Consider the following 12,830-nt stretch of genomic DNA (forward strand, 5'->3'; position numbering starts at 1 on the left):
TCCTTTGTAAGTAACAAAACACATAAAACAGTTGGTTCAAACATTGAATGTGTGGCTCTCTGGCCTAGTCTTCTTTCTGCTTTTTTGAACGATCATTCACAGGTATCTAATAATTGGCATATGGCTGAGCAAATGTTTTTCTCCTCTCACCTTTAAATTACCCAGAGTTCACAGATGCAGGCTGCTTGTCATGAGGCTCATTCAGTGAACCCAAGCTGTTGGCCGCCGCTGTAAAATGCTGTAATGTAAATAGGTTGGTCACATAGGCTACTGTAATAGTAGCACACTCCACCTGTCTTAATGTGATTACGGTTTACCGTACTCCAAATATGACCTTGAATGTGCAGATTACGCTCTTCATTGGATTATTATCGGACTATTGCTGTTTGTAAATGTAGCGATGACGCCTCGCCCCCTGTACTGCATGTGTTTACACCACACGTTTATTCTGAACGAACTGATTTTAAACAGACACCGCACTAGTACAATAATCTGTAAGACAGAAGAGTGCCAGGAAGTTGACAAAAAGGTAGAGGAGGCTGAGCGAAGGGACGAGGGAGAGCGAGGGATGAAGGAGGAGCCAAGAATGATATAAACCGGCAGCAGCTGTTTGCAGCCCATTAAAATGTAATTAAGCAGAACCTCATTACAGAAAAAAGACAGAGAGAGCAATGGGGAGATCGAGAAATAAACTGTTTTCTGCCGTCTACTTTATCACTCATCTGGACAGAAAACCATCAGTTTATTTCAAGTAAACACAAAAGAAGAAATCCCAAGAACTGTCTGGTTCTGTGACGCTAATTAGACTTGAGCAGATCGTTTGGCAGAAAAGACATAATGTTTTGAATCCAGTTTGGCACTTGAAAAGACTGAATGTAATAATCCTTCTTCCAAATCAATCAGTCTTCTTCCAAAGTGCGGGATTTCTGTCTTCCTGTCTCATCTGCCAAACAGCGCCGCTCTGAAATGGAAACAGCAGGGGCAGATTTCAGAGTTTTTCAAAGTAGCTGACTATATAGAAATGATCAGGAATTGTTTCACTCATCTGACTGTGTCGTTTTTTTTCCTCCATAAAAGGAGTCTCACACACGCATCATTGTGGTGTGACAGCAGAATAGAGTGGGTTTTGTTTGGACTTTTGTGTCACAGCACACATTTTTCTCCAGATCTACAGTTTTTGTATTTGTGTGATGTATTGCATGAGTGTATGTGTTCCTTTTTTTCCTGATTCCTGCCAAGAGAAAACATCATTCTAAAACAAAACTGCAATGGAATGAAAAGCATGTTTATGACAAAAAAGGGAAAAATGCAATGCTTGATTATTAAGTTCAGTGAGTTATGGGCTTTTTGGAACACCTATGCTCTGCTTTGTTTTGTCACAGACACACCTTAGTTGGAAACGTGAAGGTACTGAGGTAAAATACACAGTTGTACACCTAGTTTTTGTATTTCACACAAGCCTTACATTATCTATCAGGAGCATTCTAGAGTTCAGCTCAAGGACCTATTGGGAGAAGCAGAGTCCAAACCATCCTAAACCATCATACACATGATGATACAGTACATATATAAACTCACATACACAAACATTCTATATATGTGTGTGCATGTGCAGTCAAAAGGTGCATCTTCATCTGTCCCTCTGTTCAAATCCCCTGACAATAAGGAGCATCGTCCAACCTGAGACAAAGAGCGGCAACATGCCACAAGACATACATATACAGTAAGGGGAAATATATATATATATATATATATATATATATATATATATATATACATATACATATATATAAATACCAATTGGTAGATGTCAGGGAAATATGTACAATATATGCACACACTATGTAGTAACAGCACTGCTTAGGGTTTTTCTACTATCAAGCAGCATGCATATTAAGGCATAAGTGGGAGATGATGCTGACGGCAGCACACTACTCAGATAAACTGGAAACTGTGTGTGTGTGTGTGTGGTGCATCTTTTTTGCATGTGTGTGGTTGTCTAATAACTAGGGCAAAGCAGTCTTCGGGATATTAGTGTTTTTTAATTGAAAAATGGTCAGAAGGGAGAAGTGGCTCACATTCAAAGAGACAGAACATGCACAGGCATTCCAACACACACACACACACACACACACACACACACACACGTACATAAAGCCCACACTGGGAACAAACACTGTTTATCCAGATAAAGGGTGTATCTTAAAGGCTGTACAAAGTGCAGGCAGTTAGTTCATATAACAGTACTAGTAATTTTGTAGCACTACAAAAAATTAAAGAGCTGAGACTTTAGAAAGGCGCAAGGTACAAAGGGGAGGCAGTTTGTAGATTGTGGAGGTGCAACTGAGCATTGTCAGGCGGGCCCTGACATTGGTGGGGACCTAAGATTGCAACAGAATTTAACCCTTTCTGCACCCAATGGGAATCTTGTTTTTGTAAGAGGGGATTAAATTATTGGTGGGGACCCTACCCTTCCATCCGTGCCAAAACCACACCCTTGCCACCAGCTGTCACATAACAACCTTACCGACTGATACTTGCACTTGGAAGTGCAATCCTCCATTATCTTTTGAAAATATCAATGCGTTACACACTATCAGTCAGTGTCATTTGATAGAAACTTTGAAATGGGACGGACTTGTTGGAACAATGTTGGAAAGATGAGCCAAAATCTATTAATTTAAAAGCCAGCCAAAATCTTTCCCCAACATTAACCAGGTGCTTTTTATTGCTTGGACAGAGCTTCATGAACGTCAATCAGGTTTTTGTTGTCAGTAGTAGATACTATAAGGGAAACAAATAAATATGTTGCATATAATAATATTATTACAGATATCCTGTCTAGAGACACAGGCTGTGCGGTAAAAGCAACAGCAGTTACAGCCCTCTGTCAGTGTCTACAAAAGATGGATTCATGCACAGTATTACTGCACAGGTCACTTTGTATTTTGGCAGAACTCTCTGAGTCTGACACACAAGCGCACCATAGCTGTGTGCCCAAATCGTAAGAGAAAAGACAAAAGAGAAACTCAGATGTGTTTATAGTAAAAAGCGTGTGAGTGAAACGTGAGCCATTAGGAGCCCAAACACCACCTGTTTAGACAAGCTGTTACGCTCATAAAAAAAACATCGAAACAACATTACGTTTCCTTCAAAATTGCATTTGATGATGCAAATTATTTCACTGAATGCAATTTTTAGGAGACAGGATTTCAGCTGTTTAGATACCCTACAGGTGAGAACTGAATAAGTAAATGTGTGTTAATTATACTTAATAATTCTGAATGCGTATATAAAGATTATGTACAAAACTCTCAGATTACACATAATCCTATACTATTATAAAAACATTGATGAGGGGAGCTATGCAAGACAAACTTAAGAGCATGGTGCCTTCAGCCAATAAGACCAATTATGCCTAGTTCTAGTTTTAACTTAAAGTGCCAGGTACCTTAGTAAGAAATGGCCCTGCCAACTGTCTGTGTGTGTGTGTGTGTGCGTGTGTGTGTGTCAATGTCTGTGTGTTGCCCCAGGAGGAAAGAAGTGGTTCAAAGAGCATCTGAAACCTTGATTAAGGAAGTGTATAATCAGAACTGAAGACCAGCAACAGTGTGATGCTGCCTGCAAGGGCCTGACACACACAGGGAGAAAATAGCCAGGAAACAGCAAAACACACACACGCTACACACAGTGAAACACATCCACCACACACACGCACACACACACACAGACAGACACAGACTCATAAACTGCTACTTGAGCAGGCAGGTTTGTGCAGTGCAGTGATCAAAGCTCTTTTTAACTCCAGATGGACTAGATTGAAAGGGCTGTAAGCCAAAAATGCAGGAATAGACACATTTCAATTTTCTGTAGAATTAAAGTAGAATCGTAGACACCATGTTATTAACAGATCTCAGGAAGGAAGGAAGGGTTACTCATGTCAAACAGATTAAAAAAAATGATCCTAGCATACTGCAAATACAGCAAACCAAAGGTTCCCTGCTGTACACTACTCTAACACACAGTATGTAACAGGTGGTTTGTAATGCAGCCTCTGTTTTATCAGATATACAGACATATAAACTATAAACTATAAACTATTGTAGCAACAGCTGCTAGTTAGCATTCATGGACACGCTTCCACTCACTAAGTCATATTATTATGCTGATTTGCTAAAAAAATAAACCCAATCACAAAGTATCACTTCCAACGTGCCTGCATTCTGATTCGTCATTCCCTCCCTAGTGACTTTGTGTAACAGACCATCTGGCGAGTCAGGTTAACTCACCGTTACTCTTCTTTTCCCTTCTTACTTGGCTGCTCCCAAAAGTTAACAAAAACTGGGGAAGCCCGATATCTCTCAACTCAGCTTTGTGGGGCGATTAAACCCAGGCAAGCAAGGGTCTTCAGTTTATCACAAACATCTTTTAAAACAAGGAGAGAATAAGAGAAGGTAAAGATAACATTGATGTAAGGAGACATATGTGAATCCTGATTAACATTTCTGAAGACTCGTAAGGAATGAAGGTGAAAGCATCAGCTTCTGAATCAGTCGATAGTTGTTATAATAACAAATAAAATACATTGAATCATTCAGCTTCATATTAAAACTAAGCATGCATCTTTTCACTGCAGGTAGGATATCTCATAAAGATTGGGCAGTTCTGCTTCCACCAATGAGTGATTGTGATTGGTCCAAATAAACCTGATTGTAGCACCTTGACCTTGTTGTAAACAGTAGGTAGCATATTCTGCCAAGTGCATACTTGACAGTACATAGCATGTTCTTTGCAATACCTCCTTAATTATACAGAGTAAGTTAATATGTACTATGTATATAGTAGAATAACTGAGGTAGCATATACTACTAGCCATCAAGCAATTAGACAAACAAATTGCTGAAGAAAAACCACAACAAGCAGCAGGATTTTCAGCAAGTGACAATTTGTGCCATCTTTGTTAAGGGAATAGACATAAAAAGTGAACAGTTGCTTCCCCCTGTCATCAAAGACCTTGCCACATATAAAACAAAAACATTGGCTTTTCTACCAGTGCTACTGAAACTGGGTGAAAATAGCATCTGACAAAACATAGAACTGGTTGTATCTTGCTCTACACCATCAGATTACCACAGCAATTAAGAGATTAAAATGTTGGTATAAGTATGATAAGCCTTAAAACTCCAGCTCTAAGTTTGTACACTACTGAAATATTCTTGTTCTCAAAACTTATTTTCACTTTACATGAAAGCCAGTGCTATAATTACAAGCCAAACTTGTTCGTTAAGCTGGTTTCAGATATTAAACAGGTGCTCGATGCAGACTGAATTTTGTGGAAATTATTTTTATCCTATTACACAATGACAAAGTTTCATAACATCCAAGTACGGAGGAGTGAAGTGTCTCGCTTCCAGTTGCTCATGCTGAATTTAGCCCTTTACTTGGCACTTTTACCTGCCTCAAGAATTGTACACAGTCTAAACACTCCATACTGAGGACTCTCATGTGTTTTGGGACACCGATGTTAACCTTTTGTCATCTATTGCTGTATGAAAAGAGCCCTTACATGCTGGTTGGGAACAAAGGTGATCCTGGAGATGTTTGGCTGGTTGGCTTCATCATCAGAAATAAAAAGAAGTTATTTCTGTATCACAGCCCTATAGCTCGTTATGAAAAGAAAAAAATCACAACCAATAACTGGCCCTCTGTCTGCTACATGCGCTCTCTACCTCCAGCCTCTTCAGTCTCACTTTCCCTGAGTCCCACAGCCCCTTAATAACAGCAACGCAGACAAAAAAAAAATATATTTCGTTTGTGCACATGTGTGAGTGTATATGCCAATGGGTATGTGTGTGTATATATACAGAGAGAGTGTAAGAAGGAGTCTATAGACAGAGAGAAAAATTGCAATGTCCATGGAGACACTAAGATCACATTTCGGCTAATAGTTTTTCAATCTTTCTCTCTCAGACACCAGTTTATTCGGCTCGGTTTATATCAGGTACACACCCATGCACTGCTGTCCAGTCCATGCACCTGTGTGAATGTGTATTCCACTACAGTGAACATGATAGCTTTTGCTGATATCTCTATTACTGTTCCAATCTCCAGCCTTTGTCAGCTGTGAAAACTTATCTGTACATGTGTGCAAGGCTGTGTGCATCTCACACGCACATAGACGACTAACAAGGCTATAAAGCCTCAGCCCTTTGAAGACAATAGGATGGATTTGTTTAGAAGCGAAGAAAAATAACATGTGGACACAAGCTAGATATGTGTGCTTAAAAAATGCTCTCTTCAAGGTTTAAGCATCCATTTTTAACGTTTTGCCCTTAAATCCATCTAAGTAACTTTGTCCTAAAGCTGTGTTCTGAGCAGAACTGGCAAGGCAGAATACCCTCAGCAGGTGGGACTAGGAATATTGTGGGTGGCGAAAGCTTGGCTAACAGGCAAATGCTGCTCTATAAGTAGAAAACTGAACTTCCTTTCAAGAACCGCTTTGTTGCAAACTTTTTGTTGGAATGTTGTTGGAATGTACTTTTAATTCACCAAAGCAAAGGTACACGTTGTACTTGTTGCTGTTTTTGTTAAATGCTGAAAAAGGTTGAAGAACTGGGTACGAAGATGAATTTAAATTAGCAAACCTTAGTCTCTCAACTACACAGGAGACATTTCTGCTTACAGGATGAGTCATTGTGTTCTTTTGGAAACTTACAAACACTATATTAGTGTTCCAATGTTTTGTCATTATTGTGCCATAGTGATGCGCAAGTCAGTTTTGACAATGCTGAATTCCCTGACACTGGATCCCTTAATGCATATACACGATGTCCATACATTTTAGTGGACACAAAATTCAGGAATTGGACCTAACATACAAAACACAAAGATCAACATGACATCATTTTACATTAGATCTCTGGATCCGAGACGACCTTCTCCTTGACAACACCTACACATACAGATCTACTCATTAGTGTATCAAAACAAAAATTCCATCATTATCTGTAACACTAACACAGTATGTGATCAAGCAGTTTATCCATCACATACTGTGGCGTTGTGTTCTCACAATTTCTCAACTATGTCTGAACCACATGTACCCTGCTCACACTGACTTTAGAAAAACATCGTATACATACCTCATTTGCATTCAGGGTCTTTAGCCAAGGGAGGCAGTAATAGACAGTGACGGTATATATTACGGGTCTGCTGCTTTTCATTATGTAGCTAATGATTCCCTGTCAAGTCCTATTGAAAATGAGCAAGGACCAGAAAAAAAGGAAAGAAAAAAGGGGGAGGGCGACGACAGTAAGGCATGGAAAGTGAGAAAGAGGAACACGTTGTCAGGAAGAGACATCGCTTTTAGCCTTTAAACACATTCATCCTGAAAATGTGTTGAAATTTGAAGCTTTTTTTCCCCAATATAAAACAGCATGCCACAGAAATAAACAAAGAAGTAATGAAAAGCTCAGTCCCTGTTTATTCTACAGAGATCTTCTATAATATCCTAAATCAAATTAGTGACAAGCCTTCAAAGTAGCGCAAAAGTGTGTTTTCTGTAGTTTTTTCATAAGGTGTATATCTTAATATAGTTGTAAATCAATTCAATCATAATTTTTTCCCAATAAATATGCAATGTGTAGACTTGTAAGGTAATTCAGAATAGCACCTTGTTATAGTTGTGTAAATTTTAAACATTTTAAATCTTGTTGGGACTGGCTGACATGGTAACTAAAAAAGTTAATAAAATACAATGGCAGAGAAGCTTGTTTCTAATTTCAGATGTTTGCTGGTACTGCTATCCACCCTTATACTTTCATTTGCAAGCTCTTTATATATCTTTGCACTGCCACAAACGTTAAAGTCATTGGTAATTTACTTCATATGTCATTTATATATGAGGACATGTTGCTACAAACACATGTAAAGATTGTTGCAAACAAATTCATTAAGTGTCTTAGACCCCGTTCACACTGGAGAAAGTCATTCCAGCTAGAGTAGGATTGAGCCCAGACAGCCTTTAAGCTGGATGCGTTCAGACCTATTTTCAAATCTGGCTAGCACACACTCAATCCGGTAGGACCGCGTGTGCGCATGCGCCGTGCGGTTTTGTTGTCCCGTGTCGCGCCCCGTGAACCGGAAGTAGCGCATCGCTAACCGGAAGTAGCATGTCGCTAGCCGGAGTCACGAGCCACATTTGCGTTCACACCTGAGCCACATTTGAGCCAATCCGGCTAGATCCACCTCTCGTGGATGGATCTAGCTGGATTGAAATCAATCTGGATACTGCCGGATTCGAGGTGTTCACACAAAAACATCTGGATAGGCCCGAATCCCGCTCTAGCCAGATTTTTTTCCCCAGTGTGAACGGGGTATTAGAGATGCTGGTATCCTGGACCATGTCTTTCCCTGGCTGAAGTCTTTCAACTAAGCTAAGCTAAGTCAGGCTAATTTTTCTCTAGTTGCTGTGAAATGACTGAGTTCATGAATTCAGCACTTTTACCATTTTAACTTAAATTATAACATTTAGAAGATAAAGCTAAGGAGCTATTTATTTAGCTCAGCTTGGACAGAAAACAGTCAGCAACAAAGTAAAAACATTAATGCTAAACTCTTTTTTTCTACTCAATGTACAACCTGGTTTGTCACCACTAAGACAAAGCACCTACAAACGCAGTACAAAGCTAGGGTAATCTGCAGCAAGCGTATAACCCTATCAGTTACTTAGCAACAGCCATGAAGCATTGCACTGGAGCCAACATGGCGGTGGGTGAACGCTGCAGTAAAGCCCCCATCTATGGCTCTGCTTAATAGAGAGAGTATATCATTCAGTGTAATTAGAATGCCAATAGCAAGTCGCCCCAAGGGAATACACTTGATACACACACCAACATGCCTTCATGCACACACTCATATGGCCAGCCCTACATTATTCACTGGTAATTACAATGTCGATACGCAACTACACAGCAGTGTGGCCTCACACTACAGACATCACTTAAGCACAGGCACACACACTCTCCTTTAATTGCCCTTCATTCAAATGCTTTAGCACTTATTTTCAAACACACAGTCCTGCTTGTGCATTCGTCCATTCAGACTCCCCATGGAGTCAATCTGCCACACTCTCGCCACCCCCCAACAACTGTGTTTTTTTATGCCGACAAAATCACATATTCACAAAAAAACGCTCACACGCAAGGTCAGAGACTTAGCAGCAGGTTCATCAGTGTCAAGTCTCACTTGCTCCTCTTTTTTCTCCGACTCGTCCCCGGAGATTTGCACATTTAAAAGCCATTTATTTTGTTACTTAACTACAGCACTTGCTTCTTTCCGCACCCTGTCTGGTTGCTTTTCTCTCCCTTCTCTTTGTTTTTTACTATCATTGTCACTCTTTTTTTACCAATTTGACGCCATCACATTTTCTTCTTGGTACAGTCTATTATACTGATCGCTTTTTTTGTGATCCAACTGATTACTTGTCCTTCGATTGGTCTCATTTGAACTGCTGTTAGGACAAGAAACGTCAACATCATTGAGCAAAGAAAGTCTAAGTTGCTTTTATATGTTACCTTGTTCTATCACCAGTGCAAACTGGCAGCAAAGCTCCGTCTTTACATTTTCCTGAATATCCCTTTGGGGATCAATAAAGTATCTATCTTTTAATAATAAGTTAGTTAACTGTAATCTGATCTGCATTGATCAAGCTCCACTCTGTGCCTGCAACAATAAAGATTCCAGGATTGTTGGTGAAAGTACTGCAGATGATGGGTAGAGGGAGGCCTTTAGCCATAATGATGGCAGTGATCATGGCTAATAATAGCAAACATGCTTTGTTTTGGGACTTAGATGCTAATGAGAACACAAACCTTTGGAAAATGGGAGCAACCTCCTTTTTACTGCTTAAATTATGAGATCTGTCAATGTCTTCTGCTGAAGCCACTAAGCTGTCTGACCTGACAACACTGAATGTTAAATGAATGTGAACAGCCAACTGGCAGCTTTGTCACACTTGTAGCATCATACAAGCCAGCTGGAAAATCTAGTTTACTATTCAATTATCTGCTGCTTTGGACTCCACTTCTTTTTTTGGGGGGTTTCTTTACACCTTTCTGCTTCCTCTCCTCTCTTATTTCCTCCCAAGTCTTCTCCACTGACTTCTCCTAACTTCTTTCTTCTTGCTTTTCTCTTGCCTCCCCCCTCTCTATGTCTCTCTCTCTCCCCCTCACTCCCCTCCTGTCCTCCTGTCCTCGCTCTCCCCTCCTCTGATCTGCTCTCCTGGCTCAGGCCCAGCTAAATTACCAGTTCTACAGAGCGATGGTGACAGAGTGCAGAACTTAATTACACACTGGCTGACAGCAAGGACTACGTGTTAGATTTTCTCTTTCTCCTTCCTCTCTCCTTTCTGCTCTTCTCCACCCTCCTCCACTCCCTCATCTCCCTTTCTCTTTGTGTTTCCTTTTCATTTTCTCACTTGTTTTTCTCTCTCTCTCGACTTTCTTTTTGTCTGTCTCCTGCTTACTAATGGCTGGTTAAGGCACTGTGCTCCATGCTGGCGTTATGTGCTTATTATTGGTTGGCAGAGTTTGGGGGTAGGCATGAAATAAGTGGAATGTGAGGTGATGGTGTAATAAAGACTTAAAAGCAGAAACCTGCTTGTCCACAATCATTCAAAACAAATATTCTGTAGGTATGGAAAACTTACAAGGTAAACACCATTTACACCTACTGAGCACCTTCGATAACCTAATTGATGCAAATGGCTGTAGTGCAATGCACAAAAACCTACAGGACAAGAGCTTCAGCTAACTTTTATATCAAACATCAGAATGAAAAAATGTGATCTCAGTGACTTTTTTGTTTGCATCACTGTCGGTTCAAGACCAAGCAGCGACCTCCAGGACTCAGACGGAGAGGCAGAGTCAAAGAGTGCAGTTCTGTCAGTGGCCACTTGAAGGTGGATGCAGACTTCCCATAGAATGTTAAAATGACTAACTTTTTAAATCCAGATAACAGCAATTAAGTTCCACTCCACTATATAAAGCTATGATTAATGGATCTTGAGTGCCAGTGAGGATGTGGGTGGTGAATAGATTCTTTATTGTATACATCCATTCTTGTTTGTGTGTATATATATTTGAGTATGTTCCTCTTTGTTAGTACATTTTTGTAGCAACATAGGGGTCCAATAAAGGGTTTGTGTACACATGGAAGAGAGAAGACGAATACAAGGTGAGAATAATCAATAGAATATTAAAAACAGAAGATATATCTGGGAGTTTGAGGGTTCTTCGCAGTAGGCCTATCTTAGCTGTTCCTAGCACAGCATTCTTCTGGACTGAGAGCTCTGATGTTGTTCCTGGGATGTGTTGGAGGCACTCTCCCAGTTTGGGGGGTCACAGCCCTGGGGGTTCCAATTACCACAGAGACCACTGTTACCTTCACCTTCCACATCTTTTCTAGCTCTTCTTTAAGCCCTTGGTATTTCTCCAGCTTCTCATGTTTCCTTCTTCTGTATGTTGCCATCACTTGGGATTGCTACATCTACCACTACTGCTTTCCTCTGCTGTTTGTTAACTACTACTATGTACGGTTGGTGAGCCATCCCCAGTTAGTTGGTCTGTATCTGGAAGTCCCACAGGACATTATGCTCAGTCATTCTCTATATATAAAACCAGTAAGTAACAAGGGGGAAAGTTACTGAAAAAGATTTTGAAAACAAGCTAATGACAGGGATTAATGATACCAAATGTGTGTGTATGTGTGGTTTGGTACTCTTATCTGCTGCTATGACATTGGTGGAGTGTTTTTTTTTTTTTGTGCATACTTGCATCTATCTGCACATTCTAGCCGTGTGCGTGTTAAGGGGGTAATTAATAGGGGCTGCATATAGTCTCTTTCCCCTGGGCCCCCTGTCAAATTTCATTACCATCAAGAACACACACACACAGCACAACAAAACACACATACTTTCTTTCCCAGACACAAACCTCAACTGCTTGCAAAACTGTCATCATCGTGGTTTTACATGTAGTCTTTGCAAACACTCAAACACAATGAATATTAAGAAGTCAACTCAATGTATAATTAGGCTTAACTACAGAGAATATAGTATGTGTGCATTGTTCATATACAACACACCCACCTACAGCTCCAGAATTACTGCAGTATGTGATAACCTGTTTTTCCCCCCTCAATTGAACACTGTCCAATTAACTACAGAGAAGAATCTGTTTAAAGCAAACTTAGCTTGCTTTCTGTGTCTGCCTGGACAGCTCTATACAACATTTGTGGATACTGGACACTGGATCAGTGTGCAAGGGTCAAATGTCATCTGAACTTCGAAGCGTGTGAGCTCTCTAACCAGCATGTTGCACTGCATTTACACTACACTGCACAATGTCACAGCGCCAGTGCAACAAGCTGTATACATTGTTGGGTTTCAGGATACAGTTGTGATATTATTGTATCCAATCTGAAGAGAGAGCTTAAGTTGTCAAACTGACCAAATAAAGTCTTTGTGAATAAGAAATGAAAAATGGAATCGCTTAATTTAAAAAAAAACAAACAACAAAAAGACTTTTTCGTTGTTTCTTCTGCTACTAAGAAATCTGGCACTCTAACAAAGCTGCAAGTAGCTATTGTTATTATGATATTTGCATTTTAATGTCTATATTTTCTCTTGTTTGCACAGCAGTCAAATTGGGATTTTGTGTAGATTTATTCAAGGTTGTGTGTGTATGCATGTGTGAGTGTGCATGCAGAGTGAAAGAAGCCATAGGTGTACAGAGTCAAAGCTGTGTCAGCCTTTATCAATATTTGACTGC

Source organism: Parambassis ranga, chromosome 10 (assembly GCF_900634625.1).
Source record: "Parambassis ranga chromosome 10, fParRan2.1, whole genome shotgun sequence".
Lineage (NCBI taxonomy): Eukaryota > Metazoa > Chordata > Actinopteri > Ambassidae > Parambassis > Parambassis ranga.